The 25,821-nt window shown below is 45.3% G+C and overlaps 1 long non-coding RNA gene across 1 annotated transcript; it reads right to left on the bottom strand.

Moving 5' to 3' along the window:
- Window positions 1-16,978: 16,978 nt before the first annotated feature.
- On the bottom strand, window positions 16,979-23,518 carry LOC130706981 (uncharacterized). The gene is made up of 3 exons (XR_009007010.1): window positions 23,459-23,518; window positions 21,600-21,771; window positions 16,979-18,312 (listed from the first exon to the last, which is right to left on the bottom strand). It is a non-coding gene; the product is annotated as an uncharacterized LOC130706981 (long non-coding RNA).
- Window positions 23,519-25,821: the final 2,303 nt, after the last annotated feature.

Consider the following 25,821-nt stretch of genomic DNA (forward strand, 5'->3'; position numbering starts at 1 on the left):
AAACCACCCAATCAAAAAATGCGCAGAAGATCTAAATAGACATTTCTCCAAAGAAGACGTATGGATGGCCAAAAGGCACATGAAAAGATGCTCAACATTGCTAATTATTAGAGAAATGCAAAGCAAAACAACAATGAGATATCACCTCACATCAGTAAGAATGGCCATCATCAAAAAAGTCTACAAACAATAAATGCTGGAGAGGGCATGGAGAAAAGGGAACCTTCTTACACTGATGGTGGGAACGTAAACTGGTGCACCCACTATGGAGAACAGTACGGAGGTTCCTGAAGAAACTAAAAATAGAGTTACCATATGATCCAGCAATCCCACTCCTGGGCATATATCCAGAGAAAAACATAATTCAAAAAGATACATGCAACCCAGTGTTCACTGCAGCTCTATTACAATAGCCAAGACATGGAAGTAACCTAAATGTCCATCAATAGGTGAATGGATAAAGAAGATGTGTTTTATATATTTATACATATATATGTATACACACACATACATACACACACACACACACACACACAATGGAATATTATTCAGCCATAAAAAGGAATGAAATAATGCCATTTGCAGCAACATGCATGGACCTAGAGATTATCATACTAAGTGAAGTAATCCAGACAGAGAAAGACAAATATCATGATATCGCTTATATGTGGAACGTAAAAAAAAAAAAAAAGATACAAATGAACTTATATACAAAACAGAAATAGACCCACAGACATAGAAAACAAACTTATGGTTACCAAAGGAGAAAAGAGTGTGGAGGAGGGATACATTAGGAGTTTGGGATTAGCCACCACTCTCAACAGCATGTTTGGATAGACGATTAGGCCTGAAGTGCTTAATTTGTTAAAAGAAAGGTATTAAACAACCATTTTATTAAGATATGAAAATGAGAGACAACAAGGAGAAATTTAAGTGCAAATTAAAGCAAAGACTACTTTAAAAACTTTTAAGTCAGTAAATCTGCATGACAAAAAACTTGTACAAAATCTAAGAACAGCATGATGCTGTAGTAGTATCTCCTGAGCAAATGAGGAAGGTGATTTAAGAGACAGGTCACCGGGCTTCCCCGGTGGCGCAGTGGTTGAGAATCTGCCTGCTAATGCAGGGGACACGGGTTCGAGCCCTGGTCTGGGAAGATCCCACATGCCACGGAGCAGCTGGGCCCGTGAGCCACAATTGCTGAGCCTGCACGTCTGGAGCCTGTGCCCCGCGACGGGAGGGGCCGCGATAGAGAAAGGCCCGCGCACCGCGATGAAGAGCGGTCCCCGCACCGCGATGAAGAGTGGCCCCCGCTTGCCGCAACTGGAGAAAGCCCTCGCACGAACCGAAGACCCAACACAGCCAAAAATAAATAAATAAATAAATAAATAAATAAGAAAATCCTTTAAAAAAAAAAAAAAAATCAAATGAATTAGTTTAAAAAAAAAAAAAAAAAAAGAGACAGGTCACCTGTCAGAGCCAGGTTTTAACACCTTATTTCTAGAACTTTTATTTAATGTTTATTCATCAAATTTCTATACCACTTATAAATCTCTGAATACTTTAATGACTCATCCCATGCCTTAGTGTGTGAGTGTTTGACCTTACCAAAAACAGTCTTGCAAATCACAGTATTTTTCTGAAATGTAATCTCTAACCTGGGTTGGCAAGGGAAGTCCATAAGAAAGTTTAGTACTGTGGTTCCAAAAATAATAACAACAACAACAAAAAAAATCACACGCAATTCCCTTTTAATGGTTTAAAGTCAAGCATTCTTTAAAAAATTCTTTCAGGGCTTCCCTGGTGGCGCAGCGGTTGGGAATCCGCCTGCCAATGCAGGGGACACGGGTTCGTGCCCCGGTCCGGGAGGATCCCACATGCCGCGGAACGGCTAGGCCCGTGAGCCACAACTACTGAGCCTGCGCGTCTGGAGCCTGTGCTCCGCAACGAGAGAGGCCGCGATAATGAGAGGCCCGCGCACCGCGATGAAGAGTGGCCCCCACTTGCCGCAATTAGAGAAAGCCCTCACGCAGAAACGAAGAACCAACACAGACATAAATAAATAAAATTAAAAAAAAAAAAAAATTCTTTCATATCTTTTCAAAGTCCTAACAATAAAGGAAAATTCCTTTACAAATCCACCACTGTTTTGCTATAGACACTTGAACTGAGTGGGAAAGATGTGACAAGTCAAGTCAAGATATTGGTACACAGAGAAAACGAAACAATACTCCTACACCGTTGCTTTAGCAGGGCCTGTTTGTGCTTAGGAGTATCACATCGATACCTTGTATTCCCGAATATTATACCCATCCTTCCTCTATGTTCTTATCATCAGGGATAAAACCTTGTCTTCAACTGCCTCTACTAACCTGCTCGTAAGAAGCAAACTTTCTCATCACGATACTCAGAACCCTGAATTCTCCCCGTTCTCCCTGCGTATCAACCTATTTCTGGCTCCAGTATCTGTCACTTCCGAGAGCACATCACCTGCAATTCTTTTCTGAAAGATCAGGCTCTCTTAACCTCCCACTGTGTCCTAATAATCCATAAGCACAGGGGACACCCCGATATTTGTTTCCTCAACTCCTGAGCTGCCGTCATGATATCAAAACAATCATGCCCCATGAAAATTCATGCTGAGGTGTCATGGCAAGATCCTCTGCTACTTTGTAATTCTCATATTCAACATGTATTGATAGTTCAAAGTAGCAGAAAAGAAGAGGGGATGTTAGCTTCAAGCACTGGCTGGGCTCAGAAAGACTGTTTACTTTAGGTCAGAGAGAGTGCGTATTTATTGCAGACAAGAAGGAACTAACAGAAAGTGAGCAAAGATTATGTGAAAGAAAATTAATGGAGACAGATTGCAGAGGAGGGAACCAGAGCTTAAATCTGTGATAGAAATAAGAAGCGAGCTTGGTGAAGGAGAGACAGTATCTCCTCTGAGTCAGAAGAGACGACGACAAGAACACAGGTAACTGCTGAGGTGATGAAGGTAACTGAGGGGTCCCAGCATAGACTTGGTTTCAGTAAAATGAGAGCAGGACAATTACACAGGGGTGGGGATTGGAGTGATGGAGAAAGTACTAAGAGACTTAAAAAAGAGACATACTTGTTCTGAAGAGAAGGAAACCAGAACTTTTCAAAGTCACAGAGGAGAAAAAGCAGCAGCTGTATTCTGCACAGCAGATATATACAGCCTTCACAACAGACTATCTCAAGGAAGCTGCAAGATGCCTGGAAAGTACGAAAATGATGTCAAGAATGGTTCTGCTAAAAGTGACAATTTTGTCAAAACTGACTGGAGAGTGCGGCAAACGTTAATGGTTAAATATGGGGGATGGGTATAAGGAGGTTCACTATACTATTCTCTACTTTTGTGTACCTTTGGAAATGTTTATAATAAAAAATGTTTTTAAAAATTGCCTAGCCATCGTATGACCTCAGGAGCAATGGTTATCTTCCTCAGAAAGCTCAACAACTTGCCAGAACTTTCCAGAAGGTTTCAGGAACTTCAGAGATACAATTGCATACGGATACATACACTCTAGAGGACTGCAAAATTCAATGACAGGGAGGCAAAAAAAGTTTCTAGTTGACGAGGATTTGTCCCAAATTTGTTCTAAGGAGTGAGAAACACAAGTGAGCATTAAAATTAGGCTAAGCGTGTCAGGCGTGACAAACGGGGCCAGAAGATGAAAGCGATGAGGACAAGTATTTCAACTAAGCATATGCCTGAAGAACAATATTATAAAACTTACTTCATCTCCAGAACTTCCTCTAAGTGTTTTCTTCTCTCGGCCCGAAGGTTGGTCACATGAGTTTCCTTCTCTGCCAGTGACTGCTGAGTGCAGGACAGCGTCGCCTTCATGGACTCCAGCTCCTGTTTTACCTTCTCCATGGCCATCAGTAACTCCTCCACCTACGATCAATACAGAAAAGACAGAAACTGAGCATCTGGGTCAGGTATAGTCAGAGGAGCTGGGCAGTGGGCAACGCCTGGGTCCACAAAATTGAAGACACACCCATCAAAAATTCTGTACTCTCGCAGGATCAGACATAATTGGCAGTTAAAGAAATACATCTCTCATCTTCCCTCCGCTATAATTCTTCTCAGTTTAGGTCCAAAAAACCCTCATTTTCTTTTTGACAAATGTAAGGGCATCAGAAGTAACAGTGTGCCAGGAACAATCCCTTCTAAGGAATTTATTTGGAAACAGTCCAGAACCTTCCATGGAAATAACAATATAATGCAGATAAAAATATAAGGAACAAAATCATAATAAATATTTCTAGAACGATTTTAGGAAATAAAAGCCATAAACCTGACTAATACCAGATGCAGAATAAACATAAATGAGTCATTTTTATTCGTTCAAACTAAGATTCTTCTGTTTATACCATTACAAAAAATTTCTTGTTAAAGAAACAGCTAGAATTCAATCGCATAATTTCCTGCTCTAAAGCTGGATAGGTAGAGATTTTCTGAGGAAGGCAGGAAGAAAAGAAAAAATATATATAACCAGATAGAGAAGAGACAGAACGCTTTTAAAAGGCCTGTAAAGGACTTCCCTGGTGGCGCCGCCCGCGAGAACCGGGACGGCCGTCCGGGCCGCCCTCCCTCCCTTCCTCCCTCCCTCCCCGGCCGCCGAGGTGAACCGCGGACAGGCCGCTAGCGGGGTCTCCCGGGCCGTGCGGGAAGCCCACCTGTCCGCGGGCGCCAGGCTCCTCGGGGCGGCCCGCCCCGGGCTCTGCGTGACTGGTCCCCTGAAGCAGCGGCGGAGGCGGCGGCCCACTGTTTGCGCCGCACCGCCTCCTACGGCAAGCGGGAGGAGACAGACGCCGCCCGCCCGGCGCCTGCCGTGTGCGCCCGCGCCGGTCCGCAGCCCAGAGCCCCCGCCCGCCAGCCCCCAGCCCCCCGGCCCGCCAGCCTCACCTACGGCTCCGCACTCCCCGGGGGCGCGCTGCCGGGACCCAGCCAGGGCTGTGAGGAGGAGCGGGCGGAGGAGAGCCGAGGGGCCTAGCGCCAGCGACGGGCGGGAAGCTCCAGGCGCCGCCCGACCCCGAGCTGCCGCCACCGCGGCCGTCTCACCCTGCTCAGGACTGCCGCTGCCGCTGCCGCTGCCGCTGTCGGCCGGGCGCCGCCGCCGCCGCCACCACAGCCACAGCTCCGCCCGGGCGCCCGACGTCACCGCGCACCGCCCCCTGCGCGATTCCCCAGCCCCGCCCCGGGCCGACGTCTGCGCGAGCCCCGCCCCCGCGCGACCGCGCCCGGCCGGCGTCCCGAAGCCTCCGGGGAGTGCGACTCGGGCGCGCGCGGGCCTCGGGCACTTTCTGGGTGTTGTCTTTACTGTGATATCTTAGTTAACTAAGTCTAGTGGGGTGTCCCCCCTTTTTTTAAAATTACTAAAGTATGTCATTGTGTTAATTCAACATTAATACTAGAAACAAAAGTGAAAATTCCCATAGCAACAGCTGCTCTTTTTCTATGCTACGTTTATGCTTTTAGAAGTAGTATAAGAGCTGTTCAATGTGCGTTTTGCACATACTGTGTAAAACACATTGATGGAGAAAGAGCAGGGAATGAAGTATTTTGGCTAATCAAATAATAAACAGTGCATTGATTATCAATGTTCAGAGAAATATAATGTAATAAAGTAGATTAAGCGTAAAGGTTATGTGGAATATAGTTTACTTCTATGGCTTTTCAAAATGTGAGCCTGGAGGTGCTGATTCACTCATGTATTCATTCAACAGTTATTTATTAAGTATGGTTCTGGGTACTTTTTTTAGCCTTTGGGAATACAGTAGTGAACAAAGCTGACAAAAATTCCCACCTTCATGGAACTTACCTTCTGGACACCTTCTTGGGAAATGAAGAGGAATTCAGCAAAGGAGATTATTAATAAGAGGTTATTGAGGGAGGAGGAAGACCAGGAGAGTGCGATGTACTAGAAATGAAGGAAAGGAAGTTTTCAAGGAGGAGGGAATGGTCAACTGTGTCATTGTTTAAAGATGTGTCAGACTGTTGGGTAAGAAAGAATTCTGCCTGATTATAATGCCTAATAACAGAGAAATGACTAAATGCTTTTTAGTGTGAGATGAGACAAATGTAAGAATCTTTCAGTTTTTTACTTCCTTTGACTGATTTTTAAAAACATATATATTTCATTCTTTATTCTTTTCAGAACAAAATATGCAACCTGGGAGTTTATACTTGTACTAAGGAGAGGTATGACACTGTTGTTACTAATTATATGTACACTTATTTTTTTAATACATGTATCAAATCAGAAGTTATAAAAGTATACAGGGAAAAAAATAACTCTCTTCTGTCCCATCCAGTTACTCCTGAAGGCAGACACTGTTTCCAATTTGTTGTTTTTCCTAACCAGTGAAATTTTGTGCAGTAACACGGCATTTAGCTATTTTAAAATTGCATAAATATAACAAGTATTTTTATCCCCTATGTATTTTATTTTGCAGGCTTAATATTTGTTTTTATAATTTAAGTCTAGCTACCTGCAGACCTTTTTTTTTTTTTTTTTTAAATAACAGCGTTATTGAGAGACAATCCACATACCATACGATTCACCCATTAAAGTGTACAATTAAATTCTTTTGGTACATTCATCACCACGATCAATTTTAGAACATTTTCATCCTCCCAAAAAGAAGCCCCAAACTCATTAGCAGTCATTCCCCTGACCTTTGGTTTTAAAGCTCTCTTTTTTTAAAAAAAATAATTACTTCATTTATTTTTGGCTGCGTTGGGTCTTCGTTTCTGTGCGAGGGCTTTCTCTAGTTGCGGCGAGCGGGGGCCACTCTTCGTTGCGCTGCGCGGGCCTCTCACTATCGCGGCCTCTCTTGTTGCGGAGCACAGGCTCCAGACGCGCAGGCTCAGTAGTTGTGGCTCACGGGCCCAGTTGCTCCGCAGCATGTGGGATCTTCCCAGACCAGGGCTCGAACCTCTGTCCCCTGCATTGGCAGGCAGATACTTAACCACTGCGCCATCAGGGAAGTCCTATATGGGAAATTTTAAAAAAATATTTCCTAGAAACCACCAGACTCGTTGGCCAGTGTCACGTTGACACTTAGAGTTGTGAAGGAGGATGGGTTTGGGTTTGGGTTTGGGTTTGGGAATGGGTTTAGTACAACTGGCCCAGACCTCCACGCTTCATCCCTTAGGGTTAAAAGAGGGGCCCCCCTGCTCCCTAAGATCAAGGGTTCTCCACCCCAGCTGAACAAAATAGCAGTCTCTTAACGGGAAACAAGTGGGGATAGCGGGCAATGAACAATGGGCCACGGCTGCGGGTGATTGTGTCCGTTAGCTTTAAGGCCGCCACACAGGTCCCAGCAGTTTCTAACAGTACATGGGATGCCTATCACCCAGCAACCTTGACTGACTAGCAGTGGCACGCTGGAAATGCTGTGTTGGGAAGTACCTACCAATGAAGTACTTGTAGGACCCCAGGAAAGAAGAGCTGTGCTTTACAGCACCGGCTATGACCCAAATAGCCAAGGAGGCAGCAAGCAGCATGATATCTGTACCGCAGATCTTTTCTTGTAGCTGGAAAGCCCCAGCCTGTGATGGCAATTCCTATCTTCTTCCCTCTGGAAGATCAGTCCCAACCGCACTACCCCTGCTTCTGCTTCCTCTGAGTCTGAATGTCATCTGCCCACATTGAGGAGGAAAGGAGGAAGCCCAGGAGAGGCGTAGGCAGGAGGAATCCCACATTCCTCCTGACATCTGATTGAAGCACAGGTAAAGTGAGTCTTATGCTGTCCTTACCGAGTTCTAAGTATGAGGGACTGTACTGCACACGCAACCCCAGAGTAAGCACTGGAGATAAACCGACTTGCAAACTTTGTATCTGAAAAATCGCCTCAAATCTGAAATCACCAGTATTTCTACGCCATGTTTAGTGTCTATTTTTACGAACCAGTTTTCGAAAGCACCATCAGCAACAGGTCTAGAGCGTTCCTTTCCAAACCTGAATATTTTTAAGCAAACTTTTCATCTTCCTTAGCTAGATGAGTTCAGGAAAAACATTTCATTGATTAAAAGGGCTGCATTACAAAGGTTTGCCCCAAGACAACACAAGCTCCTCGAGAGCAGGGATTTGGGGCTGGTTTGCTCAGTGTCCCCAGCATCTACCCCAGGTGTCCTTACATCAAAGCATTCCATAAATATTTGTTGAATTAATGCCATCGCATGACCGGCCTTCTTGTGCTGTATGATGCGAACTGCATGACTTTCCCCCTGAGGATTAAGATATTGATGGAGCATCCTTCAAGATCAATGGCATGCCCTAGATGAAAGATAGGGATGTGTAGGAGGAAACCTTGCCAGTCAAAGCTATCTATCTGGGCTTCCCTGGTGGCGCAGTGGTTGAGAATCTGCCTGCTAATGCAGGGGACACGGGTTCGAGCCCTGGTCTGGGAAGATCCCACATGCCACGGAGCAGCTGGGCCCGTGAGCCACAATTGCTGAGCCTGCACGTCTGGAGCCTGTGCCCCGCGACGGGAGGGGCCGCGATAGAGAAAGGCCCGCGCACCGCGATGAAGAGCGGTCCCCGCACCGCGATGAAGAGTGGCCCCCGCTTGCCGCAACTGGAGAAAGCCCTCGCACGAACCGAAGACCCAACACAGCCAAAAATAAATAAATAAATAAATAAATAAATAAGAAAATCCTTTAAAAAAAAAAAAAAAAAAGCTATCTATCTATTCAGTCTTAAGTGGAAACTCAAAAGACATGCACCACGGGAGCTGGTTGTAGGCCCAAAGTCACAGCTCTCCTTACAAGGAACTGTGTCATGCTAGGAAGTCACTTAATCATAGCAGACACGTACATAAGTGTCAGGCCCTATTCCCAGTGCTTTATGTAGATTACCTCACTTAATCTTCACAACAAGGCTATAAAGCAGATTCTGTTACCATCATGTCCCTTTAACCGATGAGCAAACTGGGGCACTGCGTTACATCACTTGCCCAGTGTCACATACAGAGCATCAGAGCCAAAATGTGAACCTGGCAATCCGGCTTAAGTATCCGTGTGAATAACATCTGCATTGTGTGGCCACCTGGGCCTCCCAGGACCTCTGGGATTTCAGTTTCCTCACTGTCTGGGGGGCGGGTGCAGACAGTGAGGAATGATGGATACATCAGGAGGCTATCAAACCTTCTCAGCTGCTTGATTGCTTTTTGAAAAGAAATCTTACTTGGCTAGTCAAATTCATAGAAACAATGTAGGATGGTGGTTACCAAGGGCTGGAGGGAGGTGAAAAGGGGGAATTGTTATTGAAAGAGACTACAGTTGCAGTTTGCAAAAGGAAAAAGTCTGGAGATCTATTTAACACTGAGTATACTTAACACTACTGAGCTGTACACTTAAAAACAGTTAACAAAGTTTCCAACTAATGTCTTTAACCACAGGAAGGGAGGAAAGGAGGAAAGGACAGAGGAAAGGACGGATGAAGGGACTCTTACCTGGCAGCTCAAGAAGTAAAACAGAAGCAGAACTGCTGAATCACTGGGAAAAGGCGCCCAAGGTCCCAGCCTCTCGGCTTCTTTCCCCAGATCCTCCTACCAGAACAGCCCCTTGGGGAGATCATCAAAGCAAAGTTTTAAAACCACTAAACAGGACAACTTCTCAATTCTCTTTAAGACAATTTCAAAAGCCTCGGGTCCAATCACACTCTCAAAAGTCTCCAGCTGAAAAGCCCTCCTGGCCCCTCAAGGCCGAATCGGTTCACACTCACCACCATGGTCCTTGAGATTGTCCACAATGTAGCCCCAGCGTAAGTGCCCAAGCTCACAGAGCACCGCCGTGGCCCCCTGTACTCAGTTACTCATCACAGCGGTCTCTTGAGCCTCTGTGCGCTGCCTATTTCATCCTTGTTTGTGGAGTGAGAGCTGTGTGCTCACCCGCCGCCCCAGCTCAGAAGGCTGTTTCTAGTCCCACCTTACTTATGGGCGAGGCGCTATATCTATGCCACTGTCACCTGCACAAGGTGCCCAATTCCCCCACCTCGTCTGTTCTGGGGGCTTAACAAGTATCCAGGACTCTCAGATGGAAGGGTGGAGAGGGAGTAATTCAGAAGAGACTTAGGCACAGAGGAGCATGATGATACCCCATCCCTCCCTATCCCTCAACCAGGGTGCTGAGCCATGGTTCATGATCAGGGAGAGAATGAATGCTGGGAAAGCAGCCAACGCCATAACCAACTTGTAGCAATGAGGGCCAGAGAACTGAGACGAAAGTACGTGGGGGCCATTGGCACATACTGTTCAGTTAAAAAAAAGCAAAGAAACCAGGAATGCTAACTAAAGGACAGAACGATTATCATCTTTGACTGTAAACCTCTCTCTGCATCATCCTTGGGTCCTAAAGCGACCTATTTCCATCACACGCACATTCCACCAGCAGCCGAAACTCACCTCAGCACCCATGCTATATTCTGACCCAGTTTACATGGAGCTGACTGAAAGGCAAAGAATAAGAAAATGAGGCATTTGAAAGGGAAATCCATGCTTCCTAGTTTAGAGCTGCACAAACTCCTTTGCCCACCACAGGAAGGGATTAGGCTACTCAATCCGAGTAACTCATTTCTCTTTGTTTGGGAACATGGTGATTCTATTCAGAGAGCATAAATCAGATAAAGGACCCACGCATACTAGATTTTTCATTTGGCAAGCAGAATAAAAATCTGAACCTATACCTGTGGGAAAATAATCAATTTTTCATAGACTTATTATAGGCTTCACAAAATCTACTGCACACATATTTTTAAAAGTAAGAAAGCGGCTCTTTAATGATACTTAAAATACATGGCATGGCAAGAATTATTTAAAATGTGTTTCTGAGGCCTGAAGTTTGGTACTGCCTGCTAAAATATAGATGATTTGGATAAGGCTGTCTTCTCGGGATAAACGTGAGACCTAAGCGCATCTTATCATAAAGCTAATAGGAAGGTTGGTATTCAGGCAGTTAAGTAATTGGTATAAATCCTCCCAAGATATTAGATCCCCTGAACTCGCAACAGTTAGTGGTTGTTCATTGGCCTGTGTGCATTAAATAACTGCCCTTAACCCAGAGGCCAGCAATCCACTGTTTACATAAAGTCAACACAAAGCAGAGCAAGAGGAAGCAGAGCTGAATCCAATAGATACATGACCACGACTCACCCAACAAGTGTTTTCCGAGCAGCAAGCCAGGCCTGGGAAAGTGGACACGTGATCCACGGGGTCTGGATGCCCAGTCTCGATCCAAGCAGATTGGCTCCATTTTTATGAGCCATCGGCTTGATTGTCCACATTGGTGGGCATGCTTTTCGCAGGAACACATCTCTGTTCTAAGCGGAAGGCTATGCGCCTACACCTGTGACCAGCCCTGTATGAGGACTGTACGTGCGTGTGTGCGTGCGTATGCGTGACTGAATGAATGAAAGATTTTTAAAATGTCTACATAAAGCAGATCTAATATATGAACATCTCCATTTACCAAAAGGCTTTCATTTTTTTATCATGCAGCAAGTCACTGAAATATTACACTATTTTGTGTCCAGCAACTCCCTTCAAGGAGCTATGAAAACATGAAGCATCACTGATGTCAGAAGTCACAGTCTAGCCGAGAAGACAAGTGACAGACCCGAAACAGAGACCACAGCAAACGTCTGACACCAAGTGTAAAAGCTTCAGGAGTTCACAAAATCCAAAGTCACTAAAAGCCCAAGTTGCTGAGAGGACTTGGAGCAGTGGGCGTTAAGAAGGGCAGCAAAGATGGTAGGCTTTAGATTACCAAAGGGACGGAGGTGGCGTTTCACGGAGGTACAAAAAGCAGAAGCAATGACTTAGAAGCAAAAAGAAGCCTTCTGTTTGCCGATGGCAGTGACAGCACCTGCCCTGATCAGAGCCACAGGAAACAGGGCTCATTATAGGGTGGGGACTCGTTATGAAGGGGTAACAAGCTGCCCAGAGAAGTTGATTTGTTACATTAGGGAGTCATTTTAGGATCCTGAATGGGAACAACCGGGTGTTCCTTCCGTAGGGTGAGAATTCACCCCAGGATTCCTTTCAAGAGCACGCTCCCCTTGACATTGAGTTAATGATTTCATTTGCACTCAGCTTTCCAATATCCCACCTCAGTGGTTCCCAACTTATGGACCACAGAGTTATGCCAGAGGTCCTGAAGGCAGATAAGCACTGCCCAGAAACGACTTGCTCCTGGCATATTGCCGCTGCCTCGTTCTAATATCTGTAGATACCATGTGAGCCATAAAACGCAAATTCACTCCAAAGCCACAGTCACCTGAGTTGCCCCAGGCGCCAGCCTATGGCTGCACATGGAGTCACTGTAACAGTAGCCCAGATGTCACTAGCTCCCACCTCCCTGCTGTTCATGCAGGACTTCAGCCTCCAGTAAAGTACCCCTCAAGCATTCCTAGGAGTTCCCAGGGATTTGGTGCCTGAGCCTGCGAACAAGGCCGTCGTCCTCTCAGCGGCCACTGGGCGGCGATGGGTCCACACAGCTCCCTCTCCTGCGCCTTCAAGCACCCCGAGGCCTCCGCAGGCCAAACTGCAGGATGGGCCATATGGAGTAGGGGAAACATCTCATTCCTCCTGGGAGCTACCATTCCCAAAGCAGTCACACCGGTGCCATACACGATAGCTTACCGAGGGTATTTTAGAAAAACAACTCTGACAGTTGTTACTTACAGCCCTCAAGCTGTGAATGAAAACTGTATGTGAAGGTGAATCTAGCGGAGGTTGGACAGGAAGAAAAATACCAGGGACAGAGCCCATGCCGTGCTCACAATCAACCTTCCCATAATGTGCTATCAAAATGCACATCAGGGACTTCCCTGGTGGCACAGTGGTTGAGAATCTGCCTGCCAATGCAGGGGACACGGGTTCGAGCCCTGGTCTGGGAAGATCCCACATGCCGCGGAGCAGCTGGGCCCGTGAGCCACAGCTACTGAGCCTGCGCGTCTGGAGCCTGTGCTCCGCAACAAGAGAGGCCGCGATAGTGAGAGGCCTGCGCACCGCGATGAAGAGTGGCCCCCGCTTGCCACAACTAGAGAAAGCCCTCGCACAGAAACGAAGACCCAACACAGCCAAAAAAAAAAAAAAAAAAATGCACATCATCCTGTTTGACCCAGCAAATCAAACTTCTAAGCACACAAGGAAGTGAAAAGTGTAGGAGGATTTTCAACGCAGATTATTTGCAAGAGTGAAAAAGGAGAAACACACATCTCCTAGTACAGAAGGGGTTAAATTATGACACACTGACAGGGTAGAATACAGGCAGCTGTTAAAAACGATGACATCAGCTTGGAAGTACCACTGGAGAGCTCTGTGATGCATCGTTAAGTGACACGATGCCAGTTAGAACAGCGCTCCACAGCCTGTTAGGAGGCGGGGTGAGCGGCGGGCAGGCCAGCGAAGCTTCATCTGCCGCTCCCCATCGCTTGCACGACTGCCTGAGCCCCCCGCCCCCTCCCCCGTGGAACCATTCTCTTCCAGGAAACCGGTCCCTGCTGCCGAACAGGTGGGGGACCGCTGAGTTAGAAGACATTAGGGACAGCGTGATCGCATTTCAAAAGTGTGGAGGAGGGGCCGGGAAGAGGTACATATGGATATTATATGTCAGGAACAAAACCTATGGACCTACTGACAACCTTTCTCCCTCATACCCATGCCTGAAGGGGAGTCTTTTTTTTTTACCACCCAGATCCTTTATGGAACTGATCTGGGAGACAGTAAGAGAGATAAAGAGTCCTCAAATGGCCAGATTAGTCTTCATGAGAGGAGATGAAAGAGGAAGTAGTGGATGAGAGAGGCAGGCAGCCAGCCAGCCAGCCAACCAGGAGATGGAAGAAAAGAAATACCTGGAGCTTTTAAAGACGGGGGAGGTGGAGGTCCTGGAGCAGCTACTGAAGACTTGGTGTACGGGAGAGAAAGCTGGGTGACGTAGGTTCAACATGTTTGGCCGTGTCATGTGCTGTGTGACCCCTCCAGAGTCTACAAATACACCCATGACAAAGATCTAGAACACGCATGAGGTTTTGAGATCAGATTGGTGTTTCTTCCCCATGTTTCTGTGCTGCCCATGAGGTGAGAACAAAAGCTAGTTTAAGGTTGTACATGTATGAAAAACGCCAGGAAAGACACCCCAGAAATTGTCCCAGCGGTAACATCTGTCAAGGTTGATTAGGTACTGGTGGACTTTGTTACAACAAAAGTGTATATCACATGTATCATTTTCATGGGCATGTATTTTACTTTCACTCAGGACAGAGGTTTGGGTGAGGCAAGCAGGGTGACTACAGTGCAAAACTGAAGGAGACACTGACTCTCAGCGTCTTGCTGGTTCAGAGCCGCATGTAAACACCCCCGTGAGGGAGTGCCTCCTTCACTTAGCGCCCTACCCACCCTGCTTGCCTCACCCCATCCTGGCTCTGCTTGCCTTGTTAATCACAGTTCTGAATCTCATTGAAATTCAAACTGGGATGCTATCTGCCACACACACTGCATACAGAGTGCATTGCCATTCTGAAAGCACTTTCGTATATGTAGTTCACTGTCTCTTCATGACAATCTCACAGGCAAATGAGACTAGTATTATAATTCCCATTCTACAGATGGAGACCAGAAAGGTTAAAAGACCTGTCCAAGATCACACTGCTAAGTGACAGCAAACTCAGTTCAGCTGAGTTTGATCACCATCCCCAAGTATTTCCATGACCCCACCCACATACAAAACAAACAAAAATTATCACTCATACCTATCAGGAAAACAATGAATCTCTGAAGTGAACCTAGCCCAGATATTCATGTCTCCCGTCAAATAAGGCCCGGCAGCCCCCATTTGCCCCCTTGGAAACCACGGAGGCAAAGCCCACAGAAGATGTAGGCAGCCTCTAGCCAAGACGGCGCCCCATGAGGAGCAGCCCCTCTGGATTCTCGAGTAGCAGCAGGTTTTCAGGACGAGCAGCAGGCCTTCACGAGGGCCTACAGGCAGGTCCGCGGCTGCTGGCTGGCACCAGGTGTGAGCCATGGGAACTCTGGGAGCTGGGTGGGGGGGTGTGTGTGGGGAGCATCTGCACAGGAGGCATGAGCCTAAGAGAATCTCTCAGCATTGGACATTCCACAAGGCGTACATGCAGCTACTGGTGGTCGGCACTTCCGGGTTTTCGCCTTGAGGTGAGCGGAAAGGTATAACACGGCACCACTAGCCACCAGCCTGGAGCTCAACCAGCTGGCCTGGCAGCCTAGAAATTTGCTTAAGGAGTTAATCCAGGCAGACCCTGAACTACCCTGTTCATCCAGCTGTGTTTCAGGGCACAGCACGATTCCAACACTGCACGTAATAAAAATGAAGAATACCCCCCCCCCGCCCTCTGCAGATTCGTTTTTCTCGGGTCCCACTGGTACTTTCGTTTAAAACTAAGTTTAAAAATAAAGAAATCAGCAAACCACACTCATTTGCCAAGTGTGCTTTTTTTCCTTCCTTCACAAACCTAAATCATACTTGGCAGAATTCATGCTGTTCTTGTTTACCTGTTCCTCTAAGAATATGAATCCATTTCCCTCTAGCCTGGGTTTTAGGTACATTGTTTAGCCAAGCCTTTACCTCCCTCTTCTGTTAAAAAGAGGAAAACATACAGCAAACTCAAGTTCTGTATTTGTGAAAATGTTAAGAGGAAACTACCCTAGGATGTTTACACAAGCTGTGTAAAGTGGCTTTAAAGAGGCTCTAGTATTCCAGTATTACCCATACTACATTCGAATTAATACTTCCCAGAAAAAGTAAACTTTAAATAAGATCCAATCAGGATCAACTGCACACCCACCTGAGTAGCTGAACAAAATCAATGGAGCAATTCTTTGGTCATCGGACTAAAAGATTCAAGATTGACTTTTTCCCCCTTTTAGTAAAATATGAAACTCCCTGGTAACCTGAAGTATTATTGGGTCCTGTATCTTGCAAGGATTTATGCGCAATTTATCTAAAAACTGCCTTTCAACAGCTACACGAATGGCTGAAATTGCTTGATCCCGTCAGGCAAAGAGTTTTTAAAAACATTAACCTCAGAAACAGAATATATATATATGTCTGTCTCGTGCTAAGTACCAGAGTTTTCAATCATGAAATTAAATATTCCTTTGCAAACTCAGCTATATCCTAAAACAGCCAATGATAACCTCTTGCAATACTCAGCATTCTGTGGAGAATTGAGTTTCTAAAGGGCCGTATACGGTCCTGAACGTAATGGGAGATTCCTTTAAGGGAGTTTTTCCTTCTGAGGAAAACAGCTGTACACCGTGGACTACTGAAAAGCCCCGCTGGGCCTGTCTTATTTATGAGATGTTTCCACAGCGGGGTCTTCTGTGTTTACATGGCGCTGCTCCTCTTAGTGAGGGTGACCGCTACCGAGCCTTGGATTAGGCTCTCAGCGTATATACACACACTCCCAACCGGGCACCATGACCCTCACTTCTCAGCGGAGGAAACAGTGTGAAAAGGAACTTACCTGAGGTGGCGAAGCTCGGGGAGAAGCGGAGCTGGGATGCAGTCCCAGCAGTGAAACCGCGAGGCCTGTGCTCTCCAAGGCAAACTCCGCCCAACCCCCCACCCCCACTGCCTCTTTGAAAACCTCCTCCTTACCTGCTAGGCAGGCACACCTGAGACCAGTAGTTCCCTGGGGATAAGAATCACCCGGGAAGCTTGTTCACTCTACCTTCCCAAAGCCCCTTCCCTGGAGATTCTGACTCAGGGGTTCCAAGCTGGACCCAGAAATTGTCTTTTGAACAAATGATCCAGGTGATTCTTATCATCAGAGGACTGTGGGAACGGTCTTAGATCAGGGGTGGCCGGGGCCAGGGAGTATCTTTGGCTTTGTGGGCCGTTAGGTCTCTGTCACAACTACTCGACGCAAAAGGAGCCAGAGAAAATTCATGAATGAACTGGCCTGGCTGTGGTCCAATAATTTATTTACGAAAACAGGCGGCTGGCTACAGTTTGCTGACCCTTCTCTTAGACCATTCATCATACCATTAAAAAAGAGACATTAATGCCTGCTATTTGTCACCTCACTAAGGCTATGTCTCAATCAGGCAATTGACCCAATGAAAATCCTCCCAACACCATGAAACATCACTCTCATCAAGAGGATAAAGTCAAGGTTGTGTCTGCCCTCCCTCAAGCAAGAACAGATGGAATTTACATGAGAGGATGCAGTCTAAGCCAGAGAGTAGAAGCACACTGTATTTTAACGTACAAGACACACTGTATTTTAAAGGACAAGCACACTGTATTTTAAAGGACAAGAATGAGGTGGTAACTATAAGATGCTGGTGGAGATTGTGGCGGGTTTTCTTTATGCAGTGGATTTTCTAGGGCCCCCAAAACTCTTCCTGCATCCTGGGAATTACTAGCTCAGACCACCATATCATTTTTCCCGGTACCTATTGTTATATTCTTTTTTTTAACTCCCTCATGAGGATGATTGATGCTAGCAGCTGAATTCAGAGGAGCGTTTGATTTGCCTGCCATCCTCTGGGAATACCCCTGCTAAATGCAGGAAAAGTCACTCAACATCAAAGATCATTCAGCCACGGATGTGAGAGCTACTGTCACCTTATAAAGCTTACAATAGCCAGCGTCCTCTTACAATTTTCCCCAGTGCAAGCTACAGAGGTGGGGAGGGTTGGAGGGAGCACGGGTTAATACAGTGGAATTTCCTTTGGCACCAGCTCCAAGCAGTCTTTTAACAGAGATGTTTAATTGATCTTTATTGAGCAGAACCTTCCCTTCTGCTTAGAAAAGAAATGATCACTTTTCCCTGGGGTTCTATCTGGAGAAGTTAATAGCCCCAGTTTTCTCTTACAGCAGAGATACTTAATGACTGGGAGACTATCATAAATAGAGTTTATTGTCCAAAATACAAACCCAGTTCTAATCAACCTGCACAGTGAGATTGCCTTGCTTGTATCTGTTGATACCTGGAGGAGCTTTTCCCAACTGACGAGCGCATTGTTCTTTCCACTCAGGCTCTGCTGTCCAGTTAACAAATTGGATAGCGAGGTAATCTATAGGCCTTTGCCAAAGACCGCTGAGGATGCCCTAATGTGTATCAATTTGATCCTCACATGCAGTAGCTCCCAGGTGAGGCCCGAGAGCGGAGCCATAATCATTTGTGTACACGGTGCAGGAATATTTTGCAGGTGTGAAGACGATCATTGCAATACTTCCAGGATACAGAGACACTTCCGGGATTCAGTACAAAGACAGCCGTTACTGCTTGGCAGCTATGAAGAGTGATGGAAAAACAAACAAACAAAAGTAATACTTACAGAGTTCCTTTAGCTCTTTTATAAAGGGCTTTATTGATATTAGCTTTACTTTTTGAAATAACTTCCAAACACAACAAGCAGGTATTAATATTTCCCTTTTAGAGCTAGGAAATTTTGTATTAAATGTTCTGACTGCTGTGCTCCTTGAGGACTAGATTTAGCAGTAAACTAGAGGCTAGGACTTGCTGCTACAGTAAACTCTTACTATTTGGGAATTTGTTCTAGAGATACAAATTTCCTGGGTCTTTTTCTTTGTCCTCTCCTCCTTCTGGCTGCCGGCTTTCCCCACCTGCCACCTGCCACGCCCTCCCCAGCCCTCCAAGTTGCCATCCTGGCATGGCAGGCACCGTGACCATGATTTCTGAACCACATTTTGGAACCTGTAGTATGAAAAATACCAGTGTTCTTAGGTGGACAAGAGGACAGAACTTTTGAAACCATGATTGTCCACAAAAATCGGAGATATCTGATCACTCTTATAGTGTCGCTCTAGCATATTCTCCAATGACGAGCAAAGGAAGGTGTGGAAGGGAAGCACCTACCATTTACTGACACAGTTAATAGGCATATACTCAAGGCAGGTGTAAGGCCCGGGCCTGAGGTCTTCCCAGGAATGTGAGAGGGAAGGAGGAGGGAGGCTTTATACCTGAGATATTGGATTCCTTTTCTCCCCCCATTTTACTGAGATATAATTGTCATATAATTTTATATTAATTTCAGGTGTACAACATAGTAATTTGATATGTGTATAAATTGCAAAATAATTTCCACAATAAGTTTAGTTAACATTTACCGCCTCACATAGTTACAATTTTTTTCTTGTGATGAGAACTTTTAAGATCTATACTCTTAGCAACTTTCAAATTAAATAACAGTATTGTTCGGTGCTTTGTGTCCACCTAGAGGGGTGGGATAGGGAGGGTGGGAGGGAGATGCAAGAGGGAGGAGATATGGGGATATAGGTATATGTATAGCTGATTCACTTTGTTATACAGCAGAAACTAACACACCATTGTAAAGCAATTATACTCCAATAAAGATGTTTAAAAAAAAAAGAAAACAGTATTTTTAACTATAGTCATCACGATGTACATTACATCCCCAGGAGTTGTTTCTCTTATAACTGCAAGTTTGTACCTTTTGACCACCTTTCCCATCCCCCCTACTCCCACCTCTGGCAACCACTAAACTGTTCTCTGTTTCTATGAGCTCAGTTTTCTTCGATTCGTATACGTGAGATCATACAGTATTTGTCTTCCTCTAGTTTCACTTAGAGTAATGGCCTCAAGGTCTGTCCTGGCTTTTTTTTGCATCTGGTATCACAGTTAAACATGGTTAGAACCATGTTGGTGTTGTTACCAGGTCCTTGTCAGGTGTCATGGGCTGAGTTGTGTCCACCACGGAATTCACAGGATGAAGCCCTAAACCCCAGTACCTCAGCATGTGACTGTATTGGGAGATCAGGCCTTTAAAGAGTAATTAAGTTAAAATGAGGCCATTAGGGTGGATCCCAGTCCAATCTGACTGGTGTCCTTATAAGGAATGCAGATTAGACACACAGAGAGACACCAGGCCTGCCCAGAGGGTGAAAGCCCCGTGAGGACACAGGGAGAAGGCGGCGCTCTGCAAGCCAAGGAGAGAGGCTGGAGCAGGCTCTTCCCTCAGGAGCCTCAGAGGAAACCAACCCTGCTGACAACTTGACCTTGGACCTCCAGCCTCCAGAATGGTGAGAAATAAATTTCTGTTGTTTAAGCTACCCAGACTGTGGTGTTTTGTTATGACAGCCCTAGCAAACTCATACAGATAACAAAAATTAACGTGGAATGAGGCCTGGAACACCTACCGCTTACATGTTGTTTGCTACATGCCAAATACATGCCAAATACTAACTCGATCCTCACCATAGCCCTATGAAGTGGGCACTATTGTTCTCACCCCCATCTTACAGACAAGAAAACTAAGGCACAGAGATGTTCAGTGAACTGCCTAAGGCCATACATCTGACATGTGGAAAAGCTGGAATTTGAACCCAGTCACCAGTCTCGGAGTTCACTGTTTTGTCTCAATTTTCTACCTGTTATCCCCCAACTGATCATCCACAAACCTTCCAAAACTGGTTCAGGAGGCAGCGTGGAAAGCAAACCTGAGGATACTGTGCCCCACTCTTGAGAGGCAAGGACTCACAACCTGGGAAGCTTAGGAGGGACAAGGAAAGCTGGTTCATCTCAGAGGCCCATGGATGGAAGGAAGAGACACCTGGGCCTGGTGAACCGAGGGCCTCGAGGCAGGAAGGCTTTTCCCATGTTGGCTGTCACCCTGATCCACAGCTCTGCCATCAGGTAGCCTTGGGTTCCTCCAGGCACACTGGCCCTATGAGTACATGATGTACTGCAGGCTGCTGGAGCATATTGGATGTAGAGTCAGAAATGGTTCACTCCCTCTCCAGCAGTCATTTCTCCAGAACAAGCAGGGAAAAATTACCAGACAGGGAGGTTCACCTTCATCCTCTAGACCCGGGTTTCTCAGCCCCGGCTCTAGTGACATTTTGAGCTAGGCAATGTGTGACTTTGTTTCTTTGTTGTGTGTGACTGCCATGTGCGCTGTAGGATGTTTAGCAGCATCCCTGTCCTTACCTACTAGATGCCAGTAACACATCAGCTACTTGTGACAACCAAAAGTGTCTCCAGATATTGCCAAATATCCCCGAGGGGACAAAATCACCCCCACTGAGAAGCACTTCTCTAAGAGAAACAGAAAAAGGTTCTTCCTCAAGACACCATTTCCATCTGTCAGAAGGCTGTCATAATAATATATGCAAACGTTCTACATTTATGGTGTTGTACAGTGCACAACCTGCCCAACTGCCCATGGTCATCCACCTCCTCCCTCCCTCTCCTCAAGCTTCACAGGAAAATGAGGCTAATCTGCCCTACACTTTATCGTTCCTTTCTACTTTCCCATATTTCTGAGATACTATAAGGAACCCGAGGGCTTCCTGGTCTAAACTTGGGGTTCAGTTCGGGATTGACCTTTCTCCACCCTGAGGTAAGGATTAAGAAAATAAAACCTGTGCTGATCCTTCTGATTTTCTAGTTCAGCCATTAATGTGACAGGCATGAGGTGCTGATAAAGTGGTCAATTTATTCAATCCCTTTAATGGAGAGAAAAAGTTTAAACTTTTATTGGTTTAGCTTGCCCCAAAAGCAACTATCAAATGTTGGCAGGATACAATGAAGGCTTACCTTGTTAACATAGTTAAGTCTCTCTCTCTCAGAACTAGCCCATTTAGCTCCAGGGTCCTTAGCGCACCCGACGCACTTACACAGCATTTAAGAGCTTTACACAACTGGAAGGTCACATCTTTATTTCTTATCGCAGGAACACGACTTCTGTAAACTTTATTTCTGTCACAACCTAAAGCAAAATTATTGTAAAATGAGTGATTTAAACCATACATTTTATCATCATTAAAAAGCACCTTAAAAAAAAAAAAAAAAGCATCTGCTCTGTGCTAAGGATAAGAAACGACTCCTGCCCTTAAAGCCTGCATTAAGGAGGGACATGAAAATTTGAATCACATGAGATAAAGAAGCATCACCTTTATGCACAGAGGTTCCTTGGAGGCAAAATGTTATATCTGAGTGACAGCTTCATGATAACCCTGAAGCAGAATCTAAAAACCTGAGGCTATGCAGAGGTGGAGTAGGAGGTGCATTAACTGCAGAGGGAGCACCTGTGCAAAGACACTCAAGCCTGACACCTGCTGGGCACTGTAAATACTGCAGGTGGGGATGACTAAAGGCCAGGGGTCCAAGTGTGAGAACAGACAGAAAGGAAAATAGAGATGTTGGCGGAAGCAAGCCTGGGAGACAGCATGGCTTGTATCCCACAGGTGATGAGGCCTGGGGTTACCACTGGCTCAGTAAGGGTGCCTCCGCTGATTAGAAAAAGGTGCCCCGCTGCTGAAGGACCAATTAGATAAAGGGAGTGATCCCAAAAAGCTCCCCTTCCTCAGGGCCAAAGAGCCCCAGGAGGCTTGGCCGAGCACAGTTCAGACTACACGCCTCTGGGCAGAGCACACGCTGGGCGGCTAGTATGCACTAACTCTGTGTGGGCAAGCCATTAGCAGCATTATTTTAAGCGTATCTTTTTATGTTAGAAGATCACTCAACCCGAGTAGGCAGATGAACTTAGAGGAACTGAGCCCAGGGGCCGCGAAACCACCCAGGAGCTTCTGCCATAGTCCGGGCAAAATGTAATATGGATGAAGAAGCAAATTGAGGAGGAGGCCAAAATCTACGAGCTAGACCCACTGGATTGAAGACGTAAAGTTCACTGAAGGAACTCTGAAGAGAATGGGCTCTGCAATAAACTTTTCTTACATTCAACGTAAAATATTAGGCAAAATTGGGCTTCCCTGGTGGCGCAGTGGTTGAGAGTCTGCCTGCTAATGCAGGGGACACGGGTTCAAGCCCTGGTCTGGGAAGATCCCACATGCCGCGGAGCAACTGGGCCCGTGAGCCACAACTGCTGAGCCTGCGCGTCTGGAGCCTGTGCCCCGCAACGGGAGGGGCCGCGATGGTGAAAGGCCCGCGCACCGCGATGAAGAGTGGCCCCCGCTTGCCGCAACTAGAGAAAGCCCTCGCACGAACCGAAGACCCAACACAGCCAAAAATAAATAAATAAATAAATAAATAAATAAAGTAGCTATAAAAAAATTAAAAAAAAAATATTAGGCAAAATTAAGTACAGTGGCCTTTAAGGTCCTTTCAGCTCTAATTTCTTTTGATTTCTAACTTATTACTCTGGTTAAGTAAAGTCCCTTCAGAGGTACAGAACACTTCCTACACCTGCATTGGATGCAAAGAATAATCTGACTTCTCTTCACCAGGGGATGAGTTGAACTGTCCTTGCAGAAGAGATAACAGATGGTGTGAACCCCAGATCCTAGAAAAAGGCCAGGCACACGATAACTATTCAGCTTTTTGAAAACAAATGAACAATCATTTCCTCTCCTAGATCTTCACACCCTTCCTCTGCTGGCTACTTTCTTTCAGCTTATAAACATCCTCAAGTATACCCACTTAAAAAACTCTCAGACCTATGATTCTTTGGATCTTCTTGTGGGTAACTTAAGTCTCTCCCATGCCTTCAAACTCTTAGAGGGAAACATAGGCAGAACACTCTATGACATAAATCACAGCAAGATCCTTTTTGACCCAGCTCCTAGAGAAATGGAAATAAAAACACAAATAAACAAATGGGACCTAATGAAACTTCAAAGCTTTTGCACAGCAAAGGAAACCATAAACAAGACCAAAAGACAACCCTCAGAATGGGAGAAAATATTTGCAAATGAAGCAACTGACAAAGGATTAATCTCCAAGATTTACAAGCAGCTCATGCAGCTTCATAACAAAAAAACAAACCACCCAATCCAAAGATGGGCAGAAGACCTAAATAGACATTTCTCCAAAGAAGATATACAGATTGCCAACAGACACATGAAAGAATGCTCAACATCATTAATCATTAGAGAAATGCAAATCAAAACTACAATGAGATATCATCTCACACCAGTCAGAATGGCCATCATGAAAATATCTAGAAACAATAAATGCTGGAGAGGATGTGGAGAAAAGGGAACCCTCTTGCACTGTTGGTGGGAATGTAAATTAACACAGCCACTATGGAGAACAGTATGGAGGTTCCTTAAAAAACTAAAAATAGAACTACCATACGACCCAGCAATCCCACTACTGGGCATATACCCTGAGAAAACCATAATTCAAAAAGAGTCATGGGGGCTTCCCTGGTGGCGCAGTGGTTAAGAATCTGCCTGCCAATGCAGGGCACAAGGGTTCGAGCCCTGGTCTGGGAAGATCCCACATGCCGCGGAGCAACTACGCCCGTGAGCCACAACTACTGAGCCTGCGCGTCTGGAGCCTGTGCTCCGCAACAAGAGAGGCCGCAATAATGAAAGGCCCGCGCACCGCGATGAAGAGTGGCCCCCACTTGCCGCAACTAGAGAAAGCCCTCGCACAGAAACGAAGACCCAACACAGCCATAAATAAATAAAAATTGTATAACTTAAAAAAAAAAAATTATAAAAAAAAAAAAAGAGTCATGTACCAAAATGTTCATTGCAGCTCTATTTACAATAGGCAGGACATGGAAGCAACCTAAGTGTCCATCGTCGGATGAATGGATAAAGAAGATGTGGCATATATATACAATGGAATATTACTCAGCCATAAAAAGAAATGAAATGGAGGTATTTGTAGTGAGGTGGATGGAGTCAGAGTCTGTCATACAGAGTGAAGTAAGTCAGAAAGAGAAAAACAAATACCGTATGCTAACACATATATATGGAATCTAAGGGAAAAAAAAAAAAAGGTCATGAAGAACCTAGTGGCAAGACGGGAATAAAGACACAGACCTACTAGAGAATGGACTTGAGGATATGGGGAGAGGGAAGGGTAAGATGTGACAGGGTGAGAGAGTGGCATGGACATATATACACTACCACATGTAAAATAGATAGCTAGTGGGAAGCAGCCGCATAGCACAGGGAGATCAGCTCGGTGCTTTGTGAACACCTAGAGGCGGGGGATAGGGAGGGTGGGAGGGAGGGAGATACAAGAGGGAAGAGATATGGGAACATATGTATATGTATAACTGATTCACTTTGTTATAAAGCAGAAACTAACACACCATTGTAAAGCAATTATACTTCAATAAAGATGTTTAAAAAAAAAATGTTGACCCTGATTTATCTAAGTAGTGGCAGTTCATTTAAATTTTATGTTTTTCTTTGTAGTTCTTCCCCTTTTTCCCCAACATCTTGGAATAAGAAGTTTCACAGTGAAAAAAAAAAGTTGTTGCTAAAAATCAGGTTAACTCAAATGCCTATTGTGCTACTGTGAGTCATTTAAATTCATCAGGACTCTTAGAAAACTTTTAATAACAAGAGATATGTGTTCCAGGAGGACAGCTACCATTAGAATATTTATCTCATTTGGAGAAGATCATCCAATAGAAATCCCCTCAACCTTACTGAAATAAATGCACTAGAAAAGTTTAGTCACTAAAAGACATGCCTTGAAAACATTAAAGCATTTACAACTTCAACTGCTGCAGTTGAATATAATTCCAAAGATACTCAAATTTTAGAAATGTAAGGCTAGCATGATATCACCTGACCAGAGTAAAAACAATGGTTTCCTCCTTGGCTCTTGCATCAGATGTCAATTCCCACCCTTGCCCCACTTCATCCTGCTCTATTTTTTCATCACACTGGTGGATCTCAAAATATTTCCCTATGAAAATAAAAGGTATAGAAAATTATCGTTGGTTTTTGATACGATAGTTTAATAGGGCTATCTGGATTAGGCTGAAGATGATCTTAAAATAAAGAAAAAATATTGCTAGGTAATACCATTAAAGGAGAAAACTAGGAGATAT

This window comes from Balaenoptera acutorostrata, unplaced genomic scaffold (genome assembly GCF_949987535.1).
Source record: "Balaenoptera acutorostrata unplaced genomic scaffold, mBalAcu1.1 scaffold_813, whole genome shotgun sequence".
NCBI classification, from domain to species: domain Eukaryota; kingdom Metazoa; phylum Chordata; class Mammalia; order Artiodactyla; family Balaenopteridae; genus Balaenoptera; species Balaenoptera acutorostrata.